This window comes from Diabrotica virgifera, chromosome 2 (genome assembly GCF_917563875.1).
Source record: "Diabrotica virgifera virgifera chromosome 2, PGI_DIABVI_V3a".
NCBI lineage: Eukaryota > Metazoa > Arthropoda > Insecta > Coleoptera > Chrysomelidae > Diabrotica > Diabrotica virgifera.
In genome coordinates, this window is record NC_065444.1 from 262,329,797 (window position 1) to 262,352,472 (window position 22,676).

Below are 22,676 nucleotides of genomic sequence, written 5' to 3' on the forward strand. Positions count from 1 at the left end.
CAGTCTTTTAAAAATATAACCCTTTACCGCATGCATCGTAACTCACAAACAACTCATTTTATGGACATAAACAACAGCCCCATCAGCCGACTGACGGTCTGCCGCCTTTAGAGCGACTGAATCCCCAAGATCCCCATGATTTATGGAATAGTCGATATAATTTACAGCTGGTCGGAAAAGTGTTTGCAAGCATTATCTCGATGATGCCACTAGTTTGACGGATCGTATCAGGATCGTATCAAAAGCGACCATTTGCTCAGAATATCAATGATATTTGCTAACAATTTATTGAATCTTGTTTGTTGAAGGTTATCTTTTAATTGCTTTAAAGGAAGATTTAAAATTAATATGTTGGCAAACAAAAGCAATACAGTTTCGGCAGCAATGTTGACAAACAAAAGCAATACAGTTTCGGCAGCAATAATACTAGCCAAACAAAACATGCAATTTGTGCATCAAGCTATTTGCAGCGCTTATTCTTCTATTAGTGCAGTCAGAGATTTGACCTCTAAAAATCATACGAAGAAACCGAATTTTGCTGTGAACGTTAATTTTGGCACCTTAAAAAGATACAAAAGGGTTTCCTACTCCCCGCTCCGGGTTTCCTCCTAATAATCCCCGTAGAAAAGGGGAAACATCAATTTACCAAAATTCTGTACGCCATAAAAAAAATGTGCCAAACAAGATAACAACAAGAGATAACAACATTATTCCAAAAAATTGTAAGCAACATGACAGTACCAGAGGAATGGAGAGAGAGTATAACAATACCCATCTACAAAAAAGGCGTAAAAACAGATCCGACGAACTATCGAGGAATTACACTACTCAATTCTACATCAAAACTATTAACAAAAATTCTATCCCAAAAAATATACAAGAAAGTCGGCGTATCAGAAGAACAACAGGGTTTTCGCCCAAACAGATCTACAATGGAGGCTATTTTCATCATGCGACAATTAGTTGAGAAATCAATAGAATTCGACAAGCCCATGTTCACATGCTTTATAGATCTGAAACAGGCATTCGACAGAATAAAATTAAAGGACGTGCTCACTATCCTTAAAAAGAAAAACATAGGTCAGAGGTATAGAAACATAATCAAAGAGCTCAATAGATCCAACAAAATACGAATTAAAACCACACACGGGCTCACGGAAGAAATCAAAATCAATGTCGGCATTAGACAAGGGGACAGCCTCAGTCCATGCCTATTTAATTTAATAATGGATGATGTTATAGGTAGTGTTAACAAAATAAATCAGGGATACAAAATAAGTAACCGAACCATGAGAATACTTTGCTACGCAGATGATGCAATCTTAATAGCCGAAAACAAAGATGACTTACAACGCCTACTAGAAAAATTCAAAATAACTGCCGAAAAGTTTAACCTGACACTATCCACAGAGAAAATCCAATCGATGGTAATATCCAAGAACCCAATTAGATGTAATTTAGTAGTGGACGACCATATTATAATCGAACAGGTAATGAATTGCAGATACTTGGGTATGGAAATATCTAGCGACAGGCATCTGTGGCAAGAAAAAAAACAGCATACAGTGAACACAGCGAGAATATCAGGTTTCCTGAGGGATATAATCTGGCAGAATAAATATATGAGCACCGAAAGCAAAGTCCGCATTTATAAGACATGTGTTAGACCCGTACTGACATACGCAGCTAAGACAAGGGCCGAGACAATAAAGACCAAACAAATAATGAGAACAACAGAGATGAAAACCCTAAGATCCATAAGAGGTATCACACTCAGAGATAGAATACGAAACGAAGACACACTGAGAGAGCTAGGCGTTCAAGACGTAGTGACATGGACAAGAGCACGACGACGCACGTAGACACAGAAGCCCAACACCAAGCGACCAATAGGAAGACCCAAAAACGATGGTACGAGAGCAGGAGCTCCGGATCGCAGTAGAGACTGTAACAGAAGAAACAGGACATAGTCCTATTACAAGAAGAAGAAGAAGAAAAATGTTTATTGGTACTTTTTGTGTAGAATGAACCGTTCTCTCAGAGAACAACACTTGAAGCAAACTGCAATTTTTTACCCGCGCGAAATCAATTTTTTTTTTCGAGTGAAATCAACTCGACGGTAAAAATTCAATACCTTTGGATCAGAGTGTCAAAGTGTTTCTTAAGCTAGGACATCTGTTTCATTCCAATGCCCCTGCGATCCTCGATTTTACCTCTCATGAGTTGAAGGATTCTGTACCGGTATCTTCAAAGAATATGCCCTAGGTATAAGAAGAAGAAGAAGAAGAAAGAAAAACAAGGGCAATTCTACAGGACCCACTACAACTACATCGGCACCATAATAAATTAAGAATGGATTTACAACCAAGAAATTGAAGAGCGCTCATTGGAAAATCCAAACCACCTCCAATCATAAAGGGGCCTCCTTTAAGAGCCACAGCCTCTCTCTTGGTATATAAGTAAAAATGTTGCGATGCTACGTCTTCTCTGTCCTTTTTTATGGTGTTGAATCGTGGACCTTGAACGAAGATCTGTGTAGAAAATTGGAAGCATTTGAAATGTGGCTATACCAGAGAATTCTTAAAATCCCGTGAACTGACCAAGAAGTCCTCAGAAGAATGAAGAAGATGAAGAAAAACCGAGAGGTACTGACCACCATCAAATCTCGAAAGTTAGAATACTTTGGACACATTAGGCGAAATGAATCCCGATATTCCCTACTACAAGGAAAAATATTTGGAAAGCGAGGTACAGGAAGAAGAAAAACATCCTGGTTAAAGATCCTCAGAATCTGGTTCAACACAACATCTGTGCAGCATTTCTGCTCGTTTGCAGATAACATAAAGATTGCCATGATGATCGTCAATATTCGTCATGGATAGGCAAATCAAGAAAAAGAAAGAAGATGATATTTTTCTTATTGTAATCGTTGTTATAAATTCACGAACGGCATTTGCTTCATTTAACACAGCAATTGGTCTGCATCACTGTCCACAGTATTCGAAGCATTCTTCTATGTAACCACACCTCAAACGTCTCTAGGCGATTGAATCCAGGACTTGTGCCATGTAGAAACACTGGTCAAATATGGCATTTGATCATTATTTGACATAATTTTAAGTTAAATCTGCGGTTACAAAGGAACGATTTCATTTTTAGACCGTTGTGCGAGCTGCTTCAATTCTGCATTTGGTCTCTTCAGTTGGGTCTAGTTGGTCTGTAATGTAAACTCTCTAAATTTTTTGTTGATCGATCAGTAGGGAAGCATTTTTGAGGTTGATGTTGGCGATGTAATATCATAAACTTTGTTTTAGAGGCTTATGGATATAGATATGGTTGTGATACACCTGCTTCAGGCGTTAAATCTAGAGAAATCTAGGAACCGTCTACTTCGATGTACTCACGATTTATAGATAACCTTCGAGAATATCAGACTTTCTCGATGATTCGACCAGACCGCTGTTTTCTAGATAGTTCGTGCTTCACTTAATCTCTGAACCCATAGAACAACGTATTATCAAGATTCTTGTGTAATTTTAGGAGGACTAGTCTTGTTAGACTCCGATTAAATGAAGAATTTGACAGACAGGCTGTGGAGTTAACGGAGACAGTAACAGCAATGGTTACCAGAATAACAAACGAGGAAGTGACTCAAGTGCTTCAAAAAATAAAGAAAGGAAAAGCATTCGGACCAGATGATATTCCTGGGGAAGTATGGAGAGTACTGGGAGAGACACAAATAAGTTGGCTAGCAGGTCTATTAATAGAATTATGGAAGTTGGACAAATGCCAGACGAATGGAGAAGCAGTATATTGGTACCTGTCTACAAAAAAAAAGGGAGACATACAACAATGTACAAACTACAGGGCTATAAAACTACTTAGCCACACCATGAAAATATGGGAGAGAGTAAATTGATAGACGGATATGTGAAAAAACCGAAATATCCGATAATCAATTTGGCTTTATGCAGGGCAGATCAACAACAGATGCAATTTGCATTGTAAGGCAACTGATGAAAAAATCCAGGAATAAAGAGACCAACGCTCATATGGTATTCATTATCTTGAGAAAGCATATGATAAAGTTCCTCGAGAGATTCTGTGGTGGCACTTAATAAGAAAGGAGTCCCTGACGAATATGTAAAGATTGTGAGAGATATGTATGAGGGAGTAACGACTAGTATTAAGACAGGTGTGGGAGAGACTAATAAATTTCAGGTGAAAGTAGGATTGCACCAAGGCTCGGTGCTTAGTCCTTATTTATTCTCATTAGTTTTGAACCAGATAACAGCGAAATTACAGGGTAGCATTCCATGGTGCCTAATGTATGCTGATGATGTAGTGTTAATAGGAAATAGTGAAAGAGACTTTAAGATCAAATAACAAATAAATAGAGAACAAAAACTGAAAAAGTGGAGACCAGCTCTGGAGGAAAAAGGTTTAAAACTTAGTACGACAAAAACAGAGTATTTGGAATGTTCATTTAAAGATGGAGTTACTACAAATAAAATGGTATATTTGGATGGTGAAATGATTGTAAAAAGCAATAGTTTTAAGTATCTAGGATCGGTATTACAGAGTAATGGAGAAATAGATGGAGATGCATGCAGTAGAATTTAGGGCTGGATGGATGAAGTGGAAAGAAGCGAGTAGTGTGTTGTGTGACAGAAAAATTCCAATAAATCTGAAGGGAACATTCTATAAAACAGCCATAAGACCGGTTATGATGTACGGAACTGAATGTTGGGCAGTGAAAAAGGTTACCCCGTCAAAATAGCCCCGTCAAAAAAGCTCCGACAAAATAGCCCCGACATAATATCCCGCACACAAAATATCTCCGACAAAATAGCTTGCAGACAAAATAGCCGCGGAATAATAGCCCGCCGACAAAATAGCCCCGATAAAATAGCCCCGACAAAATAGCCCCGACAAAAAAGCTCCCTTTAGAATTCATCATGAAATAATTTCTTAAAAATACATTTTTTCGGAAATGGTATTTATCCTCTATTCAGATGTTTATCTTAACTACATTAAATAATAAAAAAATATGAAAAAAAATATTTTTAAGAAACGCTTTTCTTTTTAAAGAATTTATTCGAATTCTATTTACGAATAACTAAAATTAAAAAATGGGAAAGAAATCCTTTGTAAAAGGTATAAAAATTTTTATTAAAAATCCCTTAAAAGGGCTACATCACAACAAAACGTTTTCGATTTTTATAAAAAATCATCATCAGTGTTCGATAAACTGGATGCTAGCTGAGCCACAAAAGAAAAATATCTGGGTAAAAACCCTTTACATAAAATATAGATGCCTTAAAAGTGCATACTTCAATAAAAAGGCCTGTGATGATCACATGGCAAACAGGATAATGCCCTAAGGTAAAGTATACAGGTTTCCCAACACGTGGGATCCAAATTGAGTTGATCACATAAAATTAAACGTACATATTATAAAAAAATCAAATTAAAAGAAAAAAGAAAAAAAAATTAAAAAAATTTACCACACTCTTCAAAGAAAAGCGTGGCGCGTCTTCATCGAATAAACGGTTTTCGCACCACGCTTTTCTTTAACGAATGTGTTAGATTTTTTCAATTTTTTTTTTATTTTTTCTTTTTAGTTGATTTTTTTATAATATTTACGTTTAATTTTAGTCATTCGTAACTAAAGAAAAGCGTTTCTTAAAAATATTTTTTTCATACTTTTTTATTTTTTACTTTTTAGTCTTACACTTTTCAAACATTAAAATATATCGTCATGTTTATTAAAATATGTATAAAACACATTATGATGTACAAACATGAAAAGCAGTCGGAATCGGCAAGAAATTTGAAACTTTATTGTTTATTTATGAAGTATAACGTAAACAATTAACGTAAAAAGTGAAATTATGTATAGTTCATATAATTAGCTACAATCTTTAAAAATTTCAATTTTCTTCATTCTAAAAAAAAACAAGAGAATTTAAGCATTTTCCGATAAAATCGTTTTTTTATTTAAACAATTAATAAACAAAAAAAATTTTTATTGACTATTCGTGTATTGTTCCCGCGAATGCATAGTCTGCATATTTTTAGTCATTTGCACTGAAGAAAAGGCAGTTAAATTAACGTCCAAAGATTTGACCCAAACGATTGAACTAAAGAAAAGCGTTTAATTAATTAATACGACAAAACGAATGGTAATGTTAATTGTAGCAGAAAACGTCTCTACCGGTGGTTTTCTAAGAGCACGATAAAAACACGAATTTTTTGAATTCCAGGTTTTGGTTGAAGTTTTGTTTCGTATCGTATTGAAGTTTGACACGAATAAACGCCGATTTATATATAAACAAATATATAAGCGTTCAAAATTTGAAACTAACAATTAACGTAAAAACTGAAATTATGTATAGTTCATATCATTAGCTACAATCCGTAAAAGTTTCAAGTTTTTACATTGTAAAAAACAAGAGAATTTAAGCATTTTCCATTAAAATCGTTTTTTTTATTTAAACAATTAATAAACATAAACAACATTTTTTATTGACTATTCGTGTATTGTTCCCGCGAATGCATATGTCTGCAAATTTTCATTCATTTGCATTGAAGAAAAGTCAGTCAAATTAACGTCTAAAGATTTGATGCAAACTATTGAACTAAATAAAAGCGTTTAAAAATGGTATTTTCAGAGAACTCGAGTCCTGTCTTCCCTGTCTCTTGGAAGTTTGAACATTTAAGTTAAGCGAAAATCAATGTTTATTTATGATATAAACATTTTTTTCTGTTTTCGGGCAACAGTAAAATGCATTTTAAATTAAATAAATTAAATACATTCTTCCTTTTTGTCAAATAATTTAAATTAAAAAAAAGTTTTTGGACACCTTGTATAAATAATTATGTAATTGTTTATAATAGGCTGTTTTAGCCGGGGCTATTTTAACCGGGGCTCTTTTGTCGGGGCTATTTTGTTTGCGGGCTATTTTGTCGAGGCTATTTTGTATTCGGGCTATTTTGACGGGGCTTTTTTGACGGGGCTGTTTTGACCGGGCTATTTTGACGGGTCACAGTGAAAAAGAAAGAGGAACAACGAATGCATATGGCGGAAATGAGAATGCTTAGATGGATGAGTGGAGTGACAAAGAAGGATAGAATTAAAAATGAGTATATTAGGGGAAGTCTAGGTGTGGCACCAATTGATGCCAAAATGAGAGAGCATAGGTTAAGATGGTTTGGTCATGTTCAACGTCGAGACGTTAATCACCCAATACGAAGAATAGCTGAAGTGCAGATTCCTGGAAGGAGTAGGAGAGGCAGACCAAAGAAGACCTGGGGGAGACGATAAGGCAGGACATGTTGGTAAAGGGGATTAACATTGATATGATCCAAGATAGAATTGTGTGCAGAAATGCAATTAGGAAAGCCGACCCCGCATAGGGATAAGGCAAAGAGAATAATGATGAGTCTTGTTAGACTCCTCTTTTTAACCCGGGAGTAGTCGCGCTCACGTCTGTAACGTCGATAGTCGCGTGTGAGATTCTATCTCAAAATACGAATTTAAAACAAATTTTTATTTTGTACTATTTTTATTTACTTTTTATATTAAAAATATATATTTCTAACAATTTTATTACAAAAACCTGTGTTAACGGCCACCTGCCAACATCGGCCACCTGTCCTAACGGCCAGTTAAAAAATTTCCCAAACCAATTATATGTAATCATCTATTTATAATGGGAAATAAGCCACAATTTTACCAAAAAAAGATTTTATTACGTTTCGAAGCCCAAATCGAAACGTTAATAAAATCTTTTTTTGGTAAAATTGTGGCTTATTTCCCATTATAAATAGTTGATTATTAAAATGCCACAATGCTTCAGAACAACAATTATATGTAGACTACAAAAACTGGCCATACCGTCTACCTTTCTATATCGGCCAATAGTTCTTTCATTTTTAGTGGCCGTTACTGACAAATTTTACTGTACAGTAAAACCTGTGTTAACGGCCACCTGCCAACATCGGCCACCTGCCCTAACGGCCAGTTTAAAAATTTCCCAAACCAATTATATGTAGACTACAAAAGTTGGCAATAGCGGCCACCTTTCTATATCGGCCAATAGGATTTCTTGTAAGAATGACGGGAGCATTTGGAACAACTGCAACACAGGCACTCACAGTTTTAACTGGAGTAATGCCAATGCATTTAGAAACACAAAAAAGAGCATGTAATTATTGGCTAAAAAAAGAAAAATATGAAAAAATAATACAAATAATAGGATTAGATATAAGAAATAAAAGAGAATTAAAAGAAATAATAAATAGAAAAAGACAAAATGAATGGGAAAATTCAACAAAATCTAGACGTTTATACAATTTTATACCAATATTAGAAAACATTCCAAATTATTTTAATCCAAAACAAGGTTTAATACACTTTTTAACAGGACATGGACCGTACCCAACATATTTGGAAAGATTTAACTTAAAAGATGATGCATATTGTGAATGTGGAGAACTAGGTACACCAGAACATATAGTGTTACATTGTGAAAATACTATAGAAAATGAAGAACAGAGAAATGAGAAGAAGATTAGAAAGAATTGAAATAAGAGATATATTACAAAATGAAGAATATTTTGAAATATTAAACAATCTCACACAAATAATATCTAAAAAATAACAAGAAATCTATAATAATAGAAGAAGACAACCAATAATCCAACCCTGATGAAGTTGAGTAAGATAAAGTTAAAATAAATAAAATAAAATATAAATTCAAAAATAGATATTTACAATTATAATAATAATAATTCAATATAAAATAAATAGATAAAAATAATAATTCAATACATAATTCATAAAAAAAAAACTACCAACTCTCTTCTGAAAATAGAGGGACTGTCTTTATAACTTAGAAGGGAGTTGATAGTACCAAAAATATTTTAAATTGTTTATTTAAATTTGTTTGTTATAAGTAATTAATAGATTATGGCAAATTGTTATTGTAAAAATAGATTTAATAGTTGAGTAACAAATGTAAAAATATAAAAAAAAATCTGTAATCCCATCAGGAAAAAACGACCTGGATTAGTTACTAGAGGCCAGGTCATATGTATAAATAATAAATAAAAAAAAAATAAATAAAATAAAAATCGGCCAATATTTCTTTCATTTTTAGTGGCCGTTACTGACAGGCTTTACTGTATTACGAAAAAGGATGAAATGTGAGATTCTATCTAACGGCGCGACTACTCGCGGGTTAAAGTTAATTGGCTCTCCCCAAAGCCGTAAATTCCACAAAAAGAAGAAGAAGAAGAAGAAGAAAAAAAAACTAAATTCCTACGCATTACTACACCCTTCCTCGAGGCACTTACGAAATTTTTTCAAAATTGCAAAATTGTTCATCAAGTTATTGCGAAAAAGGATAGAAATTGAGATTCTATCTCACCGCGCGACTACTCGCGGGTTAAACCCCAAAAACTTGATTTGAAGATACAATTTGCAGACCATTAGATAAAAGAAAAGTAACCTAAGGGTATTTAATTTTCCCAACCACAATCCACTTCGATAAACTCCGTCTCTGTTGTCGAACAGATGAAAGCTCAAACTTTTTGTTGTTTGGTGGATTCTGTGAAACCTAATAAATGATTCGCATCTTCGTATTAAACAACGTTAGCGGTGGTGGTCGGTACAGCAGAACAGAATAACAACTTATTCTTAACGATGATAGAACATTTTGTTTTGTCTAGGGCTAGGCGATGAGAATTGTTTGTATTAATTATGACTGCTAGTGAAATGTTGATCTTGAATAATGAATCCCTAAATGTAAATCCAGAATACGCAAGAGAGATTGAAATACAATTGCAATGTCATGTAACAATTTGGTTAAGAGATACAAAGAGCGAGTGTATGTTTGTCTATGGATTAGTTTAGTTATGAATGCTGCAATGTTGGGGTTAATATCCTAAAAGGATTGATTGTAAAATGGGAAAAGGAACAGCCCAATACAGTATTATGAGTTGCATAATATAAATTTCCTGTAGATAACTAAAAAAGTCGTTGTTCCATTTATTTTTTCGACCAGGCCCAAAGACTTTAAAAATAGTAACAAAAAATAGTAACAAAAAATAGTAACAAAAAATAGTAACAAAAAATAGTAACAAAAAAAGTAACAGGATGGAAACAATTTTAAAAGGTATAAAATATAACAAAAATTAAAGGAAAAATAATTTATGTTTGATCTGAGGTCGGAAAGTTGCAAGGGAGTGAGTTATTCGGGGTAAAAAGCGGTTTATCACCATTTTCGGCAAAACTATAAGTTCTATAAAAAAAAAGGTGAATAGCAAAGTTGTAGGTAATAAAAAAATCTACAACTTTTGTATTTACACTTTTTCACATATCCTTAAAATTATGCGAAAAATTCAAATAGCCGAGTTTTTGGTTCTTTATTTTTATCTTCCACAAAAATTTTTTTACGAAATTTGGTGAAAACTTACTTGTTTATGTCGGAACGGAACCGTACTGCAACTTTTTTTAAATGTTATTTTTTTCCTTATTTTGATTTAATATTGAAAAAGCACCCTAACTTTTAATAGGAAAATCTCACATCAAAATATCTGTGTTTTTAAGTTGGTTCGTTTTCTCATCGTTGAAATCTTTACTTTCTGATGGTTTAAAAAAATATATCTTACTATGTCGAATTTTTTTCTGAAAATACAAAAAAAAACGAGAAAACTCTAATTTGAATTTTTTTAATCATTATGTTAAATTTTGAGTTATTTATTAAAATATACACGTTAATTACTCGAAAAACGTAAGATTCTATGATACATTGATGAACTAAAAAAATTGAAAACCGAAAATCTTTAACCATTATTAGATTCATGCAATATTTTGAGAGAGTTGTAGAATCTTTTTTAAATTATATGCGTATACACAGGGAAGTTCATTAAGGGGGGCCCGAAAAAAAATCTATCCTTAAAAATATTCGAAATTGTCAGATTAAGATAAGGTGAGTTATGTACGTGCAAAAGAGTGTATATTTCAAAAATCTGACGATTTGAGCGGGGCGTAAGGAAATGGATGACTCAAAAGGTTTCACAAAAAAACGTCAGATCGAAAAACTAAAAAATACGTCTTCAATATTTTTCAAAAATCTATCGAATTATACTAAACATGACCCCCACGGAGAGGGGTGGGGGGTAAATTTAAAATTTTCAATACAAACTCCGCGATATCTAGCAAAATGAACATCAGATAAAAAAACTGCAAAATGTTTAACTGCACTTTCAAAATGTTTTTGAAAAATCTATCGAATGGTACCAAACACGACACGGAGGTGGGGTAGGGGGTTACTTCAAAATCTTAAACAGGATCCCCAAATTTTTATTGCAGATTTGGATTCGTTACGTAAAAATAAGCAACTTTTATTCGAGACATTTTTTCGAATTATGGATAGATGGCGCTATAATCGGAAAAAAGATTGTTGGAAATGAAAAATTTAATTAAAAAGTGGAAAGTCCCCACTAAAATGGAAGATTTTACTTAACTTTTTTTGGTTTTAGGACCTTGTGACGATAATATATTATATCGTCTAGCTAGAGTACGACAATGAATTAAGTAAAACGTGTTTTTGTACCGTCTCGGACGATATAAAAGTCGGAACGAAAAGCCTAGTTGATTATTATTCTTGGAGCGTTGATCGAAGAATAATAAACAAGAACAAGGTATAAGAGGTGAGTTATCCCGACCATTTTGCACCGTCGATTTGGTGTGCTAAATGAATCCGGTGGTTTTTCCTTTTACCTATCCTTATACGAGCAATGATCGTATTTCCCAACATGTCCTTTCCCTGGCGAGCTGAGCGAGATTTCCTCTCCTTATGCGTCCATTTCATATTAATAAATAAAAGTAATTCCCTATCCACGCGATCGTCAATATCATGCATTCATGTACAAAATATCGTCACATCGACCCGAACTGAAAGCTCAATTCGTAGATTATAAATATATTTTATTAACGAAATGAACGAGTAATTAAGGCTAATTATCTTATCTTTTGTATGTTTTGATTCTAAATAAAAATGTCTTAAAAAGTGAATTTCTTGTCTTCGACTGATTTTGTTCCCTGGAGCAACAAACGCAACGACCACGTTAGAACCTAATAATCACAACCCAATAGGTGCCCATAACGCTGGAGTGACTGCAAATTTAGCATACTTTGCTCCCCTACCAAAAGGTGTAAGTAGTAAAAACTAATTTTAGTTAAGCATTATACTATTTCAGACTAAAAGGCGGGATTTGTTTGAATTAGACGCGATAAATCTTTGCATTTAATAATTATATTTAGTTACAGTTCTAGAACAATATTAAAATAAGCGCAGTAAAGATTATAAAAAACCAAATAAAATGTTATTATGAATGCAATAACTGTACAATAAAAACCGTATAACGTATATATTATATTTACCTGCACATAGTAATATCTACTTGGAGTTTATGGATATGGCTTACCTGAAACAAAAAATATATTGAGTCAATTTATTAGCATCAAATGAATAATATACAGGGTGAATAGCTCCGCTATAGTAATAGATAGCATTAAAATTTAATAACAAAAATTTTAGCCACCTTTGAGCTTCACATTACAAAATTAGTTAGAATGTTACAGGGTGTTCGATAACACAGTGGCAGACCTAACTTATGTTTTTTTAAATGGAACACCCTATATTTTATTTTATATTCGAAATCCTGTTAATTTCTCCATCACAAAAATATAAAGGTTTGTAATGTTATACAGGGTATTTACAAAGTTATAACCAATTTTGTATGAAAATCGTAACAAGTTCAACTCCCTGTGTAAATAAAAATAAGCACAACAGCAATGGTTTATTAACGCCATATTTTTATATTTATTGTCAAAATTTTTAAGAATTATTGATATTGCTAATTTTCTTTATATCAAATACAGGGTGAGTCAAAACGCAAGTACATTATTTTCTCAGTAATGTTAAATGGAACACCCTTTATTTTATATCATTATTTAAAAGTAACATTAACGTACTTTAATTTTTATATAACATTCCCTATGCCCAAAGTTACTAGTTTTCGAGATATTTTCATTTTTCAGAGCAAATTATTTTAGGTGTTTAAATTTATCTGAATTTTAAGTAAGCCATGACGGAATTGACAATTGAAGATTACCGATTATCAATCCGGTAATCAATGTAACACTATAGCAAATAAAGAAATAAAAATAATTTATTAGTAATACATTTTACAAACAAAAACACAACCACTACATGCAACATTTTTGAAACAATTAAAAACTATCTTTTTATGTAAATGCAACAAATAAACAAAGAAAATTAGTAATAAATTTTACAAAAACACACAAACACAAAATACAATATTTTGTGAAGACAATTAAACACTACTTTTGTATGTAAATGTAACAATGTAACAAATAAAGAACGGAACATAATTTATCAGTAATACATTTTGAAAAAAAAACATGTTTGAAAAAATTAGAAGCTAATTTTAATAAAATATTTGTAATATTTGATTACATAAGGTGTTCAAAATTATCTCCTAACACATTTATGTACGTCTAAAAACGATCATTGAATGAGCTACTTACTCTACGGAGCATTTGTAAATTAACACATCGAAATACACTTTATATTCTATTTTTAATCTCATTCCTTGTTGTTTCAGGTATTTTATAAACTTCATTATTAACGTAACCCCAAAAAAAATTAGTCCAGTTTATTAAATTCTGGTGATTTGGGTGGCCACGCTACTGGTCCATTGAAAAATGAAAATATCTCGAAAACTAATAAATTTAGAGATAGGGAATGTTATCTAAAAATTAAAGTACGGTAATGGTACTTTTCAATAGTGATATAAAATACAGGGTGTTCTATTTAAAATTACTGAGAAAATAATGTACTTGCGTTTTGACTCACCGTCTATTTGATATAAAGAAAATTAGCAATATCGACCATTCTTGAAAATTTTGACAATACGTTAAAAAATATGGCATTAATAAACCATTGTTGTTTTCCTTATTTTTATTTATACAGGGAGTTGAACTTGTTACGATTTTCATATAAAATTGGTTATAACTTTGTAAATACCCTGTATAACATAACAAACCTTTATATTTTTGTGATGGAGAAGTTAACAGGATTTCGAATTTAGAATAAAATATAGGGTGTTCCATTTAAAAAAACATAAGTTTGGTCTGCCACTGTGTTATTGAACATCCTGTAACATTCTAACTAATTCTGTAATGTGAAGCTCAAAGGTGGCTAAAATTTTTGTTAAAACTTTTATTGCTATCTATTACTATAGCGGAGCTATTGAGCTTTACCCTACTAATCAATCACCCTGTACTTACGCAAGATAACGTCTTTATTGACGTATTTTCTATAAAAAATTTATTCAAAGAATTTTTAAAGTATAAAACATAAATATGAAGAATATAATAGATGTACAACTTATGGAACCTGTATTGACGATATCTCCAAATTCTCGACGGACATTGCATCTTTGGAAAACAAAGTTTCTGGAGAATCACATCTCTGGAAATCAAAATCTCTCGCGATATTTCTTCTCTTGAAAGTAAAATTTCGGCTAACATCTCATCGGAAATCTCTAATATCACCTTTGATTTCGACACGACAAGATATCGTCTATTCCGGTAGTGATGTTGACGGAATTGAAAACAATAAGAATAAATGTAACAAAACTAACGGTAAATATTTTATTTATTTTGGTAACAAAAAGGTGTTTTGTTTAGTTCTCGAAAGGGTATGTTGTTAGCGACGACCAGAGGTGTGTCTACCTCGTGCGGATGCTGGGAATGAACTGCCTCCTTCGAACCCCACTTATCATGTCGACTCATTTTGCGGGTTTAGATAATGACCAGAAAAGCCATAAATTCTGCCTTTGCGTTTTAAGGATGAGAAACTTTTATGGATTTCAAGAAATTGACATGACGAGTGTGGCACTCTGGAGGCATCGTAATCAATTAAGTGTTTCTTTGAAAGAAACATTAATCTTATACAATCTGTTTAGGATAACATTTCGTTTCGTAAAACGTGTCCCTCTTAGCATCTGCTCTGTATTTACATGTGAATTTTGAATGACTAATATTGTTTCGTTTTTGAGAAAAATAATTAAAAATTAAGAAAATAAAATTAGCAGAAGTAGTAATTATAGCGTATCGCTATACGTCGTTAAAAAGTCAAGTTACTGCTTTCGAAGAAAGCCTGTCCTTCGTTTGGTTTTCTCATTTCCAACCCTGACTCTGAGAGTAGAGTCAGTCCAAGTAGTGACCGTTCCATACTTTTTTGGGCCACTCTAAATTTGGTAGCTGTGGCCTGGGTATCCGATTTTGTTTCGGTGCCTTAAGTTATGACTGGAAGCACATTTTGGTCGACGATTCACGTTTTCTTTTTCAGAAAATTTGGCATATTGCTCTTGAACATGTCTAATAGACCTCCATATGTGGCCCATGATAAGGTGATTAAACCAATGATATTTCCTTGCAATCGACTTTTAGATTTTCGCTTGGTTTCAGATTTGTCATGTATTGTGTCTTTGCAAAATTTATGTTCAAACCAGATTTCTTACAAGCAGCGTCTAACTCAGTAAGCATAGTTCTAAGGTAATTTTGGTAGTCTGTTAGTAAGGATGTATAATAGGCCTGGATTCCGCGTACCAAAAAAGTTGATGAATAGCAAGATAAAAATTTGTTATAACTTAATGGTGTCTAGTTGGACAAACTTTGATGTATGGGAACACTTGAACAGGGGAAGTTTTAATTTTGGAACGTGTCATCCTGACAAGTTTATGATTGTGAAAACTATCAGGTTGTTTTTAAGTTTATTCAGTAGCAAACTTTATATAATACATGAAAAAAATTTTGTCCGACAAATATATTGGGCGTTTTAATCCGTCACGTAGTCACACGTAGAATATTTCAAATAACAGGAATTATGTTGGTGATAAATAGCAGGCTGATTTTTACACGAGGGTTTAATGAAAGGGTAACAAATCAATTGGAAGTTCTGTCCGACAAAATGCATGGGACGTTTTCGCAGTCTGACGTTCGAAACCTGTAACCTGTTCCACAATTAAAACTTCCCCTGCTCCAGTGTTCCTCTTCATCAAAGTTTGTCCGACTAGACACCGTTAGCTATTAACAAATTTTCAGTTGCTACTAATAAACGGGCCGGCGTAGTATGCGGTAGTGTGCCTGGGTCGCGTGCAGGTGGTCCGGAGTTCAAATCCTACCGCCGGCAAGAACAACTAGACATTTTTAAAAATGTTTATAGGCCCCAGGTCGACTAAGCCTGAATAAAATGAGTACCTTGGGTAAAACCAGGGGTAATATTAGGCGGTTGAAGCGTAGCACTGGCCCTGTTACCTTCCTTGTATACCGTAGGCCCTAGATATAGCAGACTACCCTGCTATACGGACTAAAAATAAGCAAGAAATTTATAAAAATGAAGACACTGCTTACAAACAAAGACCTTCGTTACCTCTCAGATTGATGGCTCTAAGATGCTATATATTTTCTATATTGCTATACGGAATGGAAGCTTGGACCTTGAAGAGACAACACATAAGAAGAATAGAAGCGTTGGAAATGTGGTGTTACAGAAGAATATTGAAAATTCAGTGGGTTCAAAGGATTACCAATGTTGAAGTGCTACGACGTTTAAATAAGGAGTTACAAATTATGAAAAGTATAAAAACTAGAAAACTGGAATATTTGGGTCACATTACCAGAGGAGAAAAATATGAGTTGCTGAGAATTATTATACAAGGAAGGATCCAAGGAAGAAGAAGCATAGGAAGAAGACGCATCTCCTGGTTGAGGAACCTTAGAGAATGGTTTAACTGTAGTTCATTGCAACTATTCAGAGCAGCAGCCAACAAAGTGACCATAGCCATTATGATATCCAACCTCCGATAGGAGAGGGAACTTTAAGAAGAAGAAGAACCCTGCTATACTCCCAAAGTCACAGCGGTATAAAACGGGAGACCAGATTTAAGCTGTACTACTCGCGACGGCCGGGAGACTATCCTGTGGGAGTTTTATGTCAGTTCTTCTATCAGGCGCGGCCCCCTGCGAATGGGGGATGCGTTCTGGGTATTCGTAGCGCCAATACCCAGAGAATAGCAGGAATACTTGCCGTGGAACAAAAACTAACACCTGGCAGTAGGTATAAAATGCACACCCATGAGAATGGAGATTAATAGTTTATGTTTAGGGCCGCTGCCTGGGGATCGCCAGAGCACGTCTGGAGCCGACGCTGGACGTGACAGCATGCGGGACGTCGGTGGCAGGGTGTTGAGGAGGCGGGCCCCTGTCACACAAACAGCTACAGCCCAACAACAAGAACAACAACCAGAAGCGAGCCAAACAACAGCAAGAGCTCCACTCGCTGAAGGTGCTGCGCCGGAACATCAGCCGGCGCTCACTCAAGCGGGACGGCCGAGGCAGCGCATGAAATGGACTGTGTCCATTAACGAAAGCATTTTGCGCTTCTATTATAAGGTGACAAACCTCGGTCAAGAAACTATCGGCTACAGACAACAGCTGTATGGCGAATTTTGCAGGGAGTACCCAGATATTCAAGTATCGGAGCAAAGAGTATCAGATCAATACCGGGTAATAATAAGAAACAACCTTATCCCAGAGACTAGACGCTATACGATCAAAAGCGAAGTTGAACGGGAGATTAATAACCAAGAGCTAGTTTTAGATCAAGTCCCTAATGAAATCCTTGATGAGCAGATTCCTGAGATTCCCATACCAGAAACTCAACCTGACAATGCCTCGTGCCGTACAAGAGTTTAATGGAACAAATCCACTTAGCAGACCACCGCTACCACGAATAAACTCTTGTAAGAAACTAGGTGCGCTGTTACAAATTGTGAACACTGAAGTCCTACCCAATTATGTCGTAGAAGCCCACACATTGGAGTATCTGCATATGCTAATCTACTGTGCAGCAACAGCAATTGCCAATGTAGTGGGCGTTAAGATCAGAACACGACGGGGTACTAATAACGGAAGGACTGGTAACAGAATTGCGCCCTGGGAAAAAATAATTCTCGGAAAAATTGAATTACTGCGTAGGGATATTGGTCAAGTCACAGAATATATAAGAGGTGTAACAAGTAGAAAAGTCATTAAGAGAGCTGAAGAAATAATACAGACCACTGCAAGACACTCGAGATACGATCCAGAAAATAACACAGCCCAACAGTGTCTGGATACATTAAAACAAAAACTCTCCGTCTATTCAGGACGATTAAGAAGGTATAAAGTTAGTAACAACCGAAAATGTGACAATGCACTTTTTGAGAACTCTGAGAAGGCGTTCTACCGAAAACTCAATTCCACTGTAGAAAGTATCGACAAGTCTTACCCAAGCCAAGAAGAAATTCATGAGTTTTGGGGTAATCAACTTTCCACACCAGCTGCTTTTAACAACAATGCTGGCTGGATAGAAGATACGACGCACAACTGTCACCATTACGTCACTGCTAACTACGAACCATTCACGACTGAAGAAGTCTCAAATGCCATCAAAGAGCTTCATAACTGGAAATCTCCTGGACCAGACGGAATTCAGAACTTCTGGCTTAAAAAGTTTTGGAGTATTCATGAGTGACCATAGCCATTATGATATCCAACCTCCGATAGGAGAGGGAATTTTAAGAAGAAGAAGAACCCTGCTATACTCCCAAAGCGACAGCGGTATAAAATGGGAGACCAGATTTAAGCTGTACTACTCGCGACGGCCGGGAGACTATTATTATTATGATTATTATTATTAATAAACTTTTTTTGGTTCGCGGGATCCAGGCCTATAAGGAAATGTTTGCGTGTTTGTAATATTACATTAAAATTAAGACAATAGTTAGTGTCCAAGGGTGCACTGCTCATTCCACTACTGCGTCGATTTAATCGATTTAAAATGTATTTAGTTTGAATGTTAATTTATTTAGGCAATATTCACCTCATAAACAAATGCAAAACGTTACTGTAAAATTGGTATAAAATCAAATTCTTTCCATTGCAATTATATATATAAAAAACAAATTTATATATTTACTTTAGGTCATTAAGAAGATTTTACCGTGATATACAGTACAAAAAGGAGTCTCAGCTAAAGACATTTCTAAGAAGTAATGCTGTAAATTGCATTGTTCACAAGTATTATTAAACTTTTGATACGTGTGAGCCTGTCCTTCGTGTTTTTCTTCTCCATTAACTGCACAACACACAAAAGATCCTAATATATGTTGGCGAGAGAACAACACTTTAAACCAGTGGTTCCCAACCTTTTTCGGCCTACCGCCCATTTTTCCAAAAACAAAATACTTAACGCCCCCCTTAAAAAACTCTTCCATTCTTAAAATTAGTAACGCACTTTCATTCACAATTGTTTTACCTTTTTTGGCTCAAAGGCTACCTTAAATATGATTCGCCGGCCCCTTAATAATCCAAGCAACAACAAATTTAAAAAAAAATGTTTTATTCAAAAATACAGTATTCATGTATTGATCAAACTTTAACTTAAATACATATCATAAAAAACAATATAATAATAATATAACATTTTTAATGAGAAGGCTGAGCTTGATGTAATGATAGTAATCTGTCAATATTTGGTTCCATACTTGTCATCAGCAATCTTAAATCACCGCGCTCCACTATGGACAGTCTATTTCTCTTCTTTGTTAATAAATTGCTGACTATGCTACATCCTCTTTCGGCTAAATACGATGAAGGAAAGGCAATGAAGAACTTCTTTGATGCAGCCCATAAAGCTGGATATAATACTGAAATTTGACATTGCAGCCAAAATTCTTGATATCCATTTTTAAATTTCACTTTTAACTCTTCATTTGTTGACAATTCTATTAATTCCTCCTGTAGTGATAATTCTGCTGTTTCTAAACTTGAGAACGGTTCTAGCACCCAATCTGAAATAATCAGACCAAGGATATGCTGAAATCTATTCCTAAAATCTTCTTGAAGTGCTTCCAAGTGCTGGCAATATACCAGAATGTCTTCATCATTTGTCTCCACCGAGGAAAGATTTTGAAACTGATGAAATTGCCTCCGACCCAAATTTTGCCTATACAAATTAAGTTTTGACACGAACGAGGAAATAGTTCCTTTTGCTTTGATCAAATTCAAATTATCACCTTGTAGCTGTAGGTTTGTTTCATTAAATTTATCGTATAAATCAGTTAAATAAGCAATATCGCTCTTAAATTTTAATAAATTGTCTCTCAAAGAATCATCTTTGCTTTCAAAAAACTCTAAAACTGAGTCAAAGAGATCATAAAATCTTTTTAGACAGGTACCCTTCGAAAGCCATCGAACTTCTGTGTGCAACAATAAACAATTAAAATTCTCGTCGTTTTCATCACACAGTTTTCTAAACAATCTATCATTGAGAGCACTGCTTCTGATCTTGTTAACTGCAGTAATTACATATTGTAGTGAACAATGAAGGCGATCACTAAGATTTTTTGCAACTAAATGCTGTCTGTGAATTACACAATGCACGGCGAGTATATTTGGTACTGCTTTTTTCAAATATGCTATCAGTCCGCGGTGTCGTCCAACCATTGCCGGAGCACCATCTGTAGCAACAGTTATGACATTTTCCAGAGGTATACTTTTATCTGTAAAATAGTGTTCCAGAACATCAAATATCGATTTGCCTTTAGTATCTGTTTCCAGTGTTCTTACAAATAACAGTTCTTGACAAATTTTTTCACTTTTTATGAAGCGAACGTACGCAAGAAGTAAAGACTCATTGTTTGGCAGAGTTGATTCATCAAGCTGTAAAGAAAACTCAGTAGTCTTTAAATAATCAGTTAGAGAACGCTCCACATCCTCAGACATTTCGTCAATTCGTCTCTGTACTGCTGTATGGAATTTTTTTAATAATATCAGATGCCGGCTGGTGCAGTACAGTCCGCAAAACTTCACTTACAGCTGGCAGTATTAATTCTTCGCCAATAGTATGGGGTTTTCCTGATTTAGCTATAAGTAAGGAAATGTTATAAGAAGCACGTAGCCCATCATCGTCTTGCTATGATGCTGCTGAAAAGATACTAGCTAAAGTTGGACGTTTGAAATGTTGTTTTTTGAGCATTTCAAAATATAATAAATTTCTGTCTTTTCTGTCGGGATCTATTTTGGTCAAATGTTCTTGTAATCGTGAAGGTTTCGTGGCTTCATTTGAGAAAACTCTCTGGCAAATTAAAAACATTGGTAATGCCTTATTAGAAGGCGACTGAATAAAACCATACTTCAAATGTTCGACATTGTATTGTCTGCACTTTTTCTTTGGATCGGACATACTGTAGGTATATCTGTAAAAATAAATATGCTGTAGCCACCGCTTTGATAATTTTAAATAATAAACTTTTAAATATCTTTTTAGTTAGCAAAATCAATATTTCAGAGTGGCGGAATATCCAAGCAAGTAGTCGAGAAATTTAAAACATGTCACAAGTAAATAAATATACACTGAGAGAAGAATTTGAGGAAAAATTACAAAAGAACTTATTAAAAATTACCATACTGTACACATGTTATAAAAATAACTTTATATTCCGTAAATAGTTTATTTTTGGCAGTCTATGATCAGGTTACTATTCAGTATAGTAAATTTTATTAAGATTTTTTGTACTTTTTCCCCAATTCTTCTCTCAGTGTAGGTAGGTCCTAATTAACTTTTTTACTTTGATCCAGTTTGTGCAAGTTGGTACTTTTTGAATATTTTACAATAACTATACATATAAGGAAACAAATTTAGATTTATTACATTTTTACAAATACCTCGTAAATTACGATAGGGAAAAATAATAAAGAATTATAGTAAGTGATATAAATGCCACGTAGATACTTACCTTTGTGACAAATATGTATTACAATAAAATATATTTCTAATAAATGCACTGCAACTTTCTGCAAATAACACACAGAAAATTCACCACCCTGCTTTAGCGAAACAATCTCGAATGATTAAGTTATGCCTGACCATGCCGCTGCGCGAAGGAGGAGCCAAAATTCACTTAAAGCAGAAAGGTTCTACTGGAAGTGGAATTATACTAACCAAACTGAAACGTTCGACTGCAACGTCGAAATTGTTGCAGTGTTGGACTGAGTGATAAATAAAAAATTGCACGGTGCATAACCAAAATGCATTTTGTGCATTTCGTTTATAATTTCGGATTCACCTTCTCTATTTCTGTGTGAAAAGCGAAAAGCAAAGTTGTTAGAAGCAAAGAAGCAATGAGTTACTTTAGGGGGGCGGCAGCTGTTCCTCAACGCCCCCCAAATTTTCCTTGGACCCAAAAAGCCCCCTTATCTCTCTTCAACGCCCACCGGTGGGCGGTAACGCCCCCGTTGGGAACCACTGCTTTAAACCATTGTTTACACACACATGGACACCGTTAGAACAATAAATTTCAGACGAATTACGTTGTCAGATCCTGCACTTGCATGGTGCAATTGTCAAGCACACATTCCAACACTTATTTTTAGTAACAAGTAAATGAAGCATTAATAACCTAGAGATTTAAGCGTCATGTGTAGTTCTTCATAGTATTTAAACAGAGTTTTTCATTAAGAAATATTA